Genomic DNA, 11,786 nt, shown 5'->3' with positions numbered 1-11,786 from the left:
CAGCTCCCCAAGTGAGTTAGGGAACTTTGATATAGAGCTTAATGTCAAGACACATCCACCATAGCTCCAGACTTCACCATTCTCCGGACTTCAATTACGATGTTGAGGAACCATTTTTTGTCCATTTATATATATATATATATATATATATATATATATATATATATATATATATATATATATATATATTCAGTGGTTATTTGGAAAAATATATGTCAGAGGACCTGCAATTCTTCATATGTTGGTTGTTCTGTACATTTCTTCCTTTCGTGTCCACCCGGGTCTCCATCAACACACTTCCTCTCCCGGATGTTTACCATTGTTTTCCACCCAATTCCTCAACTCCCGGATGACAGGGTTGGTCTGGTGTGGTCTGGTCTGGTGTGGTCTGGTCGATTAGTAAGCCTATCGCTGCCTCCGCCTTTCTAATTGTGACCGAAGCGGTGGGAAGGAACGTGTGAAAAAACATATGAGTGAGAACGAACAGGTGTTTCCTACGTACCGGAGCGCATCTGGGGGGGGGGGGGGGCTTCAAAACGAAGACTTCAGGCTTGACCTGGAGGTCACATGACGAGGGAGCTGCCGCAGGTTGATTAGGTCAGTTGGTTCTTTGGGTTCGTAGGCTTATTGTGACTTGCCTACCATGGGTCATTAAGGCTATCAAACGTCAAGTGATAACAACCCACAGAACAATCTCCAACACTGAACACAACCGACAGAACAGTCTCCAACACTGATAACAACCGACAGAACATTCTCCAACACTGTACAACCAACAGAACAGTCTCCAACACTGAACACAACCGACAGAACAGTCTCCAACACTGATAACAACCAGCAGAACAATCTCCAACACTGAACACAACCGAAAGAACAGTCTCCAACATTGATAACAACCGACAGAACATTCTCCAACACTGTACAACCAACAGAATAGTCTCCAACACTGATAACAACCAACAGAACAGTCTCCAACGCTGATAACCGACAGAACAGTCTCCAACGCTGATAACAACCGACAGAACAATTCTCCAACACTATCTACGGGTGCTCAGAGATAATTCCAAGACCGATCACTGCCCCTCACGGCCTACGAGAAGTTCAATCTAAGCTTATTGACACTGCTGACGGTGGGCGCACCAGCGCGTGAGACGGTGCAATCGGGTTCGCTCCAGTGATGAATGTACCGAGGAGGAGGAGGAGGAAGGAGGAGGAGGAGGAAGGAGGAGGAAGGCGGAGGAGGGAGGAGGAGTGTGTAGGTAGGTACGAGGCAGGCGGTGGGGGGGGGGTTCGGTCTTCCAGGCCCCCTTGAGGCGGTCATGGGATGATCTCTCGATTGCACTTACCACCATTACCATCATTATGGCTAACCTTGGCCCAGGTGTGCGTCATATCTCGTAGCTCCGGCTCGCCGCTTTTTGTGTTTTTTCCTTAATTACATTTTTTTTTCTAATATATTACTCCATCGCATTGCTCTCTATATCTTTTTTCTATGAGTTGATCATGAAATTACGAAGCATTTCTTAAACTGCTTTCGGTTCGGTACTGATTTCTGTGTTTTGTTGTTCAAAATGAAAGCAAGAGTGCCGTACGACACGTTTTCCTATTTTTGAGGCATTCGCGTGGCAGGTGAATTGTGGTTACCAACTAACAACACGTAATTTTTGACCTTGATTTCTATCGAAAATTTTGATCAACACGATTTACCAAACTGACACTCACTTACAAAGAACATTAGAAAGACACCGAGAACTCATGTTCATCTAGATTTACGCGTGAATAAATATACGAAAGAAAACGAGCGTTGTTGTCCACTATGCGGCGCGTCTGGCAGCGGCGCGCGAGATGCTGTGGTGGCCTGAGTCGCGCGCCACGTGCATCATAGCAGTCCAGCACGTTCCCACCGCGCGTGCACGTCCAAAACAGCCGCAAGCAGAAGAGGTTCCTTCTTCTCCCACCCACCCACCTGCAGCAGGCTCTCGGCATCGCCTCCCTCAGGTGAAAAATAAAATTGAAACACAAGAAGACCCACAACTAGGAACCTTGTGCTGGGGGTACCTGTCGAAGACCTAGATTGATAAACATTTGAGACGTTTTGAAAAGCCCCATCAAGACGAGGGGGAGAGAAATATATATATATATATAAGACGTTCGTAAGAATCAGTGTTGGGAGTGCGTAAGATCTACGACTGCTATTTCCCTCCTTCTCCCCTCCTCACGAGGGATAAAGGTGATGGGTTACGTCTCTCTTCTGTCCTCGGGTGCTTTAAGGCAGTAGTCTTCGGGGGGGAGGAGAGAGAGAGAGAGAGACTGAACAGATCGTGTTTGGTGACCTCATACAACAAGAACCACGTAGGTAAGTTGTTCAGACGACTGACACGTCTAGTTCAAAGTGTAACTTCTTATTTTTTCATTAGGTGAACAGTTTGTCTGTCTGCATATCATTATCTGTCTTTGTATATGACTAGAAAAATAAGAAATTTAAAGCTGTAATAGATGTGTGCGAGGAAAAGAGGATATATATATATATATATATATATATATATATATATATATATATATATATATATATATATATATATATATATATATATATATATATATATATATATATATGTGTGTGTGTGTGTGTGTGTGTGTGTGTGTGTGTGTGTGTGTTGAATTAATCATCATTACAATTATGAAACAAATATGATATAATGAGTCGTTTCAAGTGTATCTTAAACATTTCTAGCGCCCCCTCTCTTACCAAGGCATTTTACCAATGGAGATTTAAACGCTTCAGCAAGTAGTAATCTCTTTTACATTTTTTTTTTTATTCAAATACTGGGGACAATTCTAGCCTTAAGATTTCGTGTTCATCTTCGCTGGACACTGATGTATGATACTTGACATATGTATACATAGATACGCCTTTATTATTATCATTATTATCATTATCATCATTATTACTATTATTATCATTATTATTATCATTATTATTATTATTATTATTATTATTATCATTATTATTATTATTATTATTATCATTATCATTATTATTATCATTATTATTATTATTATTATTATTATTATTATTATTATTATTATTATTATTGCTATTATTATTATTATCATTATTATTATCATTATTATCATTATTATTATCATCATTATTATTATTATTATTGTTATTATCGTTATCATTTTCATCATCATCTGAATTGATTATTCTGTCAATTTTCAGTTTCCAACTCGACAGGTTCATTTGTTTTTTGTGTATGTTTGGATGTGCCAAGCTGGTGAACTACAGGTTTCGTTAACTCGTATTCAAGTTTTTGTTGATATTGCTAGACGCAATGGATGACTTGTGATGGTGTTGGGCAGTTGTAAGATATTGAGAGAGAGAGAGAGAGAGAGAGAGAGAGAGAGAGAGAGAGAGAGAGAGAGAGAGAGAGAGAGAGAGAGAGAGCATCCATAAGTGTCAGAGTCGTAAGTTCCGTGTTAAACCACATGAAATATACACTCTGCTTAAAGTTGAAGGGTATCATTACTGATTGCAGTGTCTGTAATCATAACTTTGATTATAATCATTAGAGATTATGAAGGCTGATGATGATAGTGATAACTGTAGAGAGGAGAAAGATAACCTATACATTTCATTATCATTGTTATAGTAATCAAAATATCAGGGAATAGCATGACGCATAATTACGGTGATGTGTGGATCATGAGCGTAACTGAATCTACATCGCATTAGAAGATAAGTTTTGAATTATATCACTAATTACATAGACTTCCATTGGATGAATACTATCAACCCATCCATGCTTATGATCGTGTATCAAAAGTATGTTTCAAAACCCTCTCAAGAGATCGGGAAAATTACAGAGTTTCTTAAGAATGATATCTCGTTAATGATAGCTACACAATGACACTAATGACCTCTTTAATGACAGCTACGATGACACTAATGACAACTTTCGTGATTAACATCCTTAGCTTCACTGAGGCAAGTGTCGAGTTTTGGCTAACATAATTTTTTTTTTCTCATCTAGATGACAAATATAACGGTTTATCGTAGCGAGATTTTTCGACAGTGGTGAGTTACTCATTGGTTAAATGTTATGTGTACTAGAGGAGTTGAGTGTTATTTTGATGAGCGTGTTGAATGTTCCATCTGAGGTTCCGTTCAAATGAATAAATGAATATATATATATATATATATATATATATATATATATATATATATATATATATATATATATATATATATATATATATATATATATAGACAGATAGATAGATAGATAGATATAGATATAGATATTTCCAGAAGATTGTGCATTACTTTTTCACAGTTGGACCGTATTACGAACAGGCATAAAATTGTGGATTCTGGACAAGATTTTTAACTTATGAATGTTGGCGTTAAGGGCCATTTTCAAGCCTTCAAAGGCCTCTTTTAATAAGTCCTGTGTACTCTGGGTGAAACGCGGAATGGTAATACCGTAGAGTGTTGTTGGGACCAACGCTGCGTTTAAGACATGCCTGAAGAAGAATTACTTGGGAGGATCGAGGGAAAAATCTAACGGAGACCTGAGTAGAACCTGAGGAAGTTTAGAGGATGATGACATTAAATGTGAGAAGGACTAAGGGAAGACCTGGAGATAACCTTGGCAAGGATTGGGGGGGCAAAACCTTGGGAAGAGCTTGGAAAGACCTTGGGAAGAGCTAGAAAGACCTTGGGAAGAGCTAGAAAAGACCTTGGCAAGACCTTAGGAAGACCCGTTAGTACGTTTGTTTAATGTTCTTTCACGGCCGAACCATAGCATCTGAAGCCGCCCACATTTTGGGTGGTAGTACTACAGTATCTGAGCAAGGCTTCGAGCCACCACACGACAGCCTTGAAGCTGCTTACTGGCCATCTAAGACTTCCAAATTCACCAGGCAGCGCCCCATACCCAGGCTGGTACAATCTATCCATCTATCTTTATATCTATATATATATATATATATATATATATATATATATATATATATATATATATATATATATATATATATATATATATATATATATATATATATATATATATATATGAAAAAATGATAAAACCAATATTTGATAAAACGCTTTGCATATTAAGTCACGACAGCTTCTGGAACATTCTTCCTTCATCATTAAGTAAATCATATAAAAAAAAAATCACAGCTGGTTTAAACCCTCAGTTATGAAATGACTAATTATCTAAACAATGATAGAAATCAGTAAAACTTAAGAAACATAATGATATGCAGTGCTAGAAAACACAGGAATCAAGGCATGAAAACCTTAAGTTGAAGATAAAGAGTGAGAGACATAGAGGAATATAGGATACAATGATGAAACAAAATCCATTCATGACAGAATAAAACCTCCCCTTTGTATATGATCTAATAGAATTAAGACAACTTGCTGAAAGAAAAACATGGAAAGGTTTAAAGATGTTCCGTTGCTCGCTCCACAGGAACTTTACCCCCAAATGATCAAAGGAGACTCCATTGGTGAGAGTTCTGTACTGTTGGAGAGAGTGGTGATAACTGAAAGTGAGTTGAGCGAGTGGTGATAACTGAATATGAGTTCAGTTTCATGGGGTAGCAGATACCCTACGCATGACGCTGTACAATGGAAGACTTAAGTGTACAATGATGTGTGTCTAATTAGCGTTTTGATTTACTAGTACACATTTAACTACTTATATACATACATGTGTGTGTGTGTGTGTGCGTGTGTGTGTGTGTGCGTGCGTGTGTGTGTGTGTGTGTGTGTGTGTGTGTGTGTGTGTGTGTGTGTGTGTGTGTGTGTGTGTGTAAATGATAGATAGATAGATATTAACGATCTACACACACACACATACTCTCAGATGGATATATACAATACGCCATAGAAGATAACATACCCCAAGTCAAACCAGAAGCAGATCTTTGGTAATAATGAAGAGAGCAGTAGCTCTCCTTCTCCTCCTCCCCTCTGTGTTCTGTGAGATGTGGTGAGGTGAGGTAATATATGTATGGAGGTCGGACTTAGCGAGATGATGATGATGATGATGATGATGCATGCTAGATATTGCGTCGACCATGTTGCATGTCTGGATGTTCACGCCTCATCTCGTGACGACCACCTCCCCCTCTCCCTCCTCCTCCTCCCCAGTGATGCAACTGACGAGGGAGGGGGAAGGTGGGGTGGAGGAGGGCGTTCGTTCTACTCACACGCGAGGTTTGGTTATGATCTGGGTAGAGGGAGTGGATGGGGTGGGTCTTCTTCTAGGGCTTCTCTCTGTCTCTCTCCTCCCTTCGTGTACACATATCAGTATATGGGAAATACAGATGACAGAAGACCCGCTGATGCTTGGCGAGGGTATCTACTGATGGATGGGACATGGAGCGAACAGATAACTGAAGACCTCTGGTCTCCGACGAGCTTAGGGTCCGGAGGACAGTATATGGGAAGACAGATCACAGAAGACCTGGTGGTCTGCGACGAGGTTATGTGAAGGAGGACAGTATATAGGAAGACAGATCACAGAAGACCTGATGGTCTGCGATGAGGCTATGTGACGGAGGACAGTATACGGGAAGACAGATAACAGAAGACCCGTTGGTCTACGATGTTGTCTCCTGGAGGACAGTTCGTGGGAAGAGCAGATAATAGAAGACCATATGGTGTAAGACAAGTTATCTGCTGGTTGTCTCCTGGAGGACAGTTCGTGGGAAGAGCAGATAATAGAAGACCATATGGTGTAAGACAAGTTATCTGCTGGGCTACAACAGCAGGACCTTTCCTTCGCAGTCTATGTTGACGGAGACATGAAAGTAGAGCAGGAGGAAGGAAGCGAGGGAGAAGAAACTCTCTGTGACGAGTCATTTCTGAGCGACTTAATCACCTAAACTACTCGGGTTTGTAAAAACCATTAAATACATGACGAGAAGTTGAAGAAAAGGAGTCAGCAAAATACAGAGACAAAAAACTATAAAGTAGATACAAGACAGACAGGTGAAGAAGTAAGGAATAGAAAAAAAAGAATAAGACTTGGAGTTTCTATGACACAACAGTTGACATTGAAAGTGAAATTCACTGCAAAAAAAATACATGGCTCGCGAGCCGTCAGTGACACGGCAACGCCATATGCACACCCTCGTTGCGCTTCACGGTCTCGCCTTACTATGTGGCCGGAGCTTCATAGATGAACCTGATTCTGCATTACGAGAAGTTTTCTTGAGTCACACCTTAAAGAAAACTGAAAAGAAATCACACACGTCTATATCTGTGGCGGCGAACAACCAAGTGTTATATATTCTCTTTCCGAACGATTTCGTAGAAAATATAGTTATGGGTATATTCCCGTATATTTATATGCTAGAATATGAGGAGTTGTATGACTGTTGTATATTGAGAGAAGTATTGATACTATTGCAAATTACATTCTTATCTTTCCTGGGTGCAGCTTCAAAATTCTATATGTGGATATAGCTCTCTCTCTCTCTCTCTCTCTCTCTCTCTCTCTCTCTCTCTCTCTCTCTCTCTCTCTCTCTCTCTCTCTCTCTCTGTACATTTCCCTGTATTTCTAAAAGTGAGTCTTAAAGCGTTTCCATGTGTGGTGCTGACTGCTGTTGTGTGCGTTATTATGGAGCAGCATAGATTGTTTGGCCCCAACTGGTGCTGCAGCCTTGGCGTGGAGATTAATTAGTTACTCACACTGCTCTCTCTCTCTCTCTCTCTCTCTCTCTCTCTCTCTCTCTCTCTCTCTCTCTCTCTCTCTCTCTCTCTCTCAATCACCTCTTCATTTCTCTCTTCCTCCGTGCAACTCCCCGTTTTACACGCATTCTTTCTCTCTATACTTCTATCCAATATAACTCATCCGATCCAACAGTAGAACCCACGGCGTCCCCCATAACTGGCCCAACTGTTCGTGAATATCCGACGACCTCCTGTCGATCTCCCTCCCTTCAGTGCACAAGATCTCGCCAAGGATCCCCCACGATGAACAAAAGGAACCTCAGCTGAAACATAAGATCATGAAACTTACCCGCGTATAGTGAGACACCCGCAGGATGCGAGAAGCGACTGAACTAGAGCTAGATCTTCTAGAGGATAGCAGAGCAAGATCTAGAGATGATCTCAAGTTCAAGCTTAACTAGAGACCTCAACTGCAGCTCGTAATGCTCCTCAGCTGTCGAACTACGTTCGCCCGACCTTCCAGTATCGCTCTAGTTCTCCATTTGTGGCTTTTTATCTTGGGCTGTCTTCATGCAGCACTGCCCCAGGCTAACCGCAGAATTCGTTTTGCCGGAGGGAGTGGAACTGGCTGCATATATATATATATATATATATATATATATATATATATATATATATATATATATATATATATATATATATATATATATATATATATATGTATGTATGTATGTATGTGTGTGTGTGTGTCTGTCTGTCTGTCTATCTGTCTGTGTCTGTGGTTCTTTACCATCTCCTCGTTTATCCACCTTCATTTCCTTCTCCCCTGTCCTTTTCCTTCTGCTATACCCTTCCCTCCCTTTAGCTCGTCGTGGGGTCTTCCATCTATTCTCTCTCTCTCTCTCTCTCTCTCTCTCTCTCTCTCTCTCTCTCTCTCTCTCTCTCTCTCTCTCTCTCTCTCTCTCTCTCTCTTCACCTTCTCCCCTTATTTCTTTACGGCGTTCCCTCCTCTCTCCACTCTCCTCCCTTGGTTCCCCAGCCTGGTCGTTGGCACCTTGGGAGGAGAGGGAGAAGAAGGAGGAGGAGAAGGAGGAGAAGGAGGCAGCCTTGTGGTGCACCAGTGTGGAGGGTCGGCTCTGACTACCGGCGTCGTGTGACGTGATCGCCAGACACATCGAGATTAAGTCCCTCCGCCTCACGAAAACTTCACTCCCCGCTGTCTCTGTTCCTCACTCGGTCTTACTCGTTCGTGCTTAATCATTCTACTCGCTCTTACTCGTCCGTGCTCCTCCGTCCTACTCGTTCTCACTCGTTCATGTATGTTCAATAGTCATTCGCTCGTACTAGTAGTTCGGCTCTTTGGACAGACCTGACCCTCCTCACTCGTACTCACTGACGTGTGAGACGAAAGGTTGCTGGTTTGGTCCTTCACTCTCAACAGACAGAGTAGATCTACTCTTCTCTTCCTCTATACTTGCTGGGTAATTTTTGACTCGCCCTCACTCGTACTTTCACCAGAGACTTTTTGTCGTCCTCACTCTCACTCGCTGAGTGGTATGTAACCGCTCTCACTCTTTTACGCTCACTCTCATTATTTCTTTTTTTTTGGGGGGGGTGTCTCTCTCTCTCTCCGTTCCAGATGGGTTGATGACCCCGGGGGTCTGTGACCATAACGTCACACGCGTAGATATTTTTCGGGAGAGAAAAGAAAAAGAAAAGAAAACGCGATTCCGTCGTTGAACATCTGGTACAGCGACCTCCATGGCTTCGTTGTACCAACATCGCCGACTTATGTAAGATGGCTGACGGATGCATTTGGAGTGGAGCGACCGAACTAACCACGTCACGTTCATCCAATCAGCGTTAAGTTACTTAGGTTGTGGTGCTCTGGTGAACAAAGGAAGGGGTTATGTGGACGATTACGAGAGGCTATGGTTATACCCTCATCTTAATGTTTCTTATACAAGCACAGGGTTCGGATCCTGCCGAGACGAGGCACTACAACCTCTACAGTGATAGTGAATGTGAGTTCGACCGCGGTGTATATATATACACCGGTATATATATATATATATATATACACCGTTCATCATCCGTGGTTAGCGTTCCTCTGTGACAGATTTGATCAGACCTCTTCATTGCATGATTCACCCGCAACCCAGCCCACATCCACCCACACCCTCCCTCTTCTTCCTCCGCGATATATCGTTCGGACCCCGTCATTGCTCGTGGTTGAATCCCATCCCGACACGTCGGTTCGAACACCCTCATTACAAGTGATTCGGAACCCGTTACGACACATCATTCGCTCCTCGTCATCACCACACGTGGTTCAGAACCCATCCTGAAACTTCAGTTCGACCCCACCACCCATCCCCCCAACCTCTTAAGAAAAAAAGAAAAAGAATCGGTTAGCTTCCCCAGTACGACAAGACGCATGCAACATATCTTGCAAGCATTCCTCTCGTGTCATATGCATAAGACACAGCATTGCCCAGTTAACTGTTGTAAACCTTCTGCACATCGAAGCTCTATGATATCTCGAGAACATGACTCAATGAACGCTCTTTGATTTGTTGGTTTATGACGACAGATCCCTTTAGTGGTGTGAGTTTTGAACGTAGCAAGTCCCACGATACATAAACACCTTCAGTGGTATAGGTTTACGACACCTCAGACCCACTCCAGTAATATTGAGTTACGATGTAGTAAACCCTGATTGCTGTGAGCCTTAAACACAACACTCTGATTTGGTATCGTACATTGCGACACAGCAACTCTCTTCAGTGTCGTAAAGTTGCAACACAGTGGACCTTGAAACTTCGAAGTGTGATGTCATATGATTTATTTTTAGTCTGTACAGTACAAGATCACAAATCGGGAATGGAATTAGGTATTTCTTTTTTTCTTTTCGGATTATAGATACTTCCGCTGGGCTAAACAATGAGGCCAAAATATGATGCTGAATGTGTTTCTTAAACCTTACAACAATAACTGTCCTCCGGTGCCTTTAAGAAAGAAAAGGAAAAGTTTAATAGTATGAGAAAAAAAAAAAAGGTTACATTACCGTAACACCTGTGAACCGTTGTTAAAATGACACGCTAGACTTGTCTGTGTCAAGGGCTGAGGAACCTTCTGGCTCTGTTTAGGTTAGGGTTGCACGAAGAGCGCCCGCCCCAACCCGAGGTCTGATGTGGGTGTCATGGGAGGTGTTTGGTGTGGGGGTAATGTTACGTATTGATGTGGGGGTTGACGACAGCTTTGATGTGGGGGTTGACGACAGCTTTGATGTGGGGGGTGACGACAGCTTTGATGTAGGGGTGACGACAGCTTTGATGTAGGGGTGACGACAGCTTTGATGTAGGGGTGACGACAGCTTTGATGTAGGGGTTGACGACAGCTTTGATGTGGGGGTGACGACAGCTTTGATGTGGGGGTGACGACAGCTTTGATGTGGGGGATGGTGACAGCTTTGATGTAGGGGTTGACGACAGCTTTGATGTGGGGGGTGACGACAGCTTTGATGTGGGGGTGACGACAGCTTTGATGTGGGGGGTGACGACAGCTTTCATACGAGGATCATAGGAGGTTTGATACTGAGGTGACCAAAAGGATTAAAAGCCAGTAGCAACTCAGAGGAGCAAGAGGAAGAGGTGAGTCTGGCAGACATGAGAAATGAGGTCACATCAGATAATGATACGACTTCCCACGCTGGTCCTCACGGGACAACCAACCTGACCCGTGTTGTGATTTCCTCCTCTAGAGAGAGAGAGAGAGAGAGAGAGAGAGAGAGAGAGAGAGAGAGAGAGAGAGAGAGAACACGTTATCAATATTTTTCACGGCGTAACAACAGGTCATTTACAGATAAGATACGTTTTTTTTTCATATACGAGAACAACGTCGCAAAAAACAAAAAAGACCATCTAGAAATGAAGTGGTTAGAGATGGAATAAAGGCGTCATCAACGAGGCAAAAAAAAAAAGAATAAGATATGAGCGAGACTATAGCGCCAGGAGCCCTGGTGAGAGACCAGCGCGGCTGGCTTGGGTAATTTGCTCATCGATGCGTTTCAGATGTAATTTCGACG

The 11,786-nt window shown here is 42.2% G+C and overlaps 1 protein-coding gene across 1 annotated transcript in view; it reads left to right on the top strand.

The window, feature by feature from the left end:
• Window positions 1–1,899: 1,899 nt before the first annotated feature.
• Window positions 1,900–11,786, top strand: part of LOC139754460 (uncharacterized) — a 31,317-nt gene continuing 21,430 nt past the window's right edge. The window contains exon 1 of the mRNA XM_071671735.1: window positions 1,900–2,356. The gene's annotated coding sequence lies outside the window, so the exon portion shown is untranslated. The remainder of the gene's footprint in view (window positions 2,357–11,786) is intronic.

This window comes from Panulirus ornatus, chromosome 17 (genome assembly GCF_036320965.1).
Source record: "Panulirus ornatus isolate Po-2019 chromosome 17, ASM3632096v1, whole genome shotgun sequence".
Taxonomy (NCBI): domain Eukaryota; kingdom Metazoa; phylum Arthropoda; class Malacostraca; order Decapoda; family Palinuridae; genus Panulirus; species Panulirus ornatus.
This window is presented reverse-complemented; position numbering and strand designations above follow the sequence as displayed.